At 35.1% G+C, this 613-nt stretch overlaps 1 protein-coding gene across 1 annotated transcript in view; it reads right to left on the reverse strand.

The window, feature by feature from the left end:
• Window positions 1–613, reverse strand: part of SMCO2 (single-pass membrane protein with coiled-coil domains 2) — a 25919-nt gene that overhangs the window by 18044 nt on the left and 7262 nt on the right. The window lies entirely within an intron of this gene.

A 613-nucleotide genomic window follows, 5' to 3' on the forward strand; every position in this document is an offset into this window, starting at 1 on the left:
GGTCTGGTATTCAAGAAAAAATTACTAGGCATACAAAGAAACAGGAAGCTACAATCTAGCAGAAAGTAAAAAAAAAAAAATCAACAGAGACAGTTTTATAAAAGATCTAATGATAGAATTAGTACATAAAGTTACTTTAAAAGTTATTATACCTGTATTTTATTGTCCAAGGAGGTAGAGGGAAACATGAGTACATTAGGAGAGATATGAAAGATAGAAATTAGCACAATAATTCTCCAGTAACAGATCCCAGCCATTAGAATGGCTTTACCAAAAAGACAAAAAATGACGGATGCTGGTGAGGATGTGGAAAAGATGGAACTATTATACGCTGTTGGTGGTAATGTAAATTAATACAGTCATTATGGAAAACAGTATGGAGGTTTCTCAAAAAATTAAAAATAGAACTACTATACAATCCAGCAATCCCACTACTGAGTATTTCTCCACAGTAAAGGAAATCAGCACATCAGAGGTATACCTGCACCCCCTTGTCCATGGCAGCATTATTCACAATAGCCAAGATATGAAATCAACCTGTGTTTCCATTGACAGATGAATGGATAAAGAAAATGTGGTGTGTGTGTGTGTGTGTGTGTGTGTGTGTGTGTGT

Source organism: Propithecus coquereli, unplaced genomic scaffold, assembly GCF_000956105.1.
Source record: "Propithecus coquereli isolate 6110/MARCELLA unplaced genomic scaffold, Pcoq_1.0 Scaffold16, whole genome shotgun sequence".
NCBI classification, from domain to species: Eukaryota; Metazoa; Chordata; class Mammalia; order Primates; family Indriidae; genus Propithecus; species Propithecus coquereli.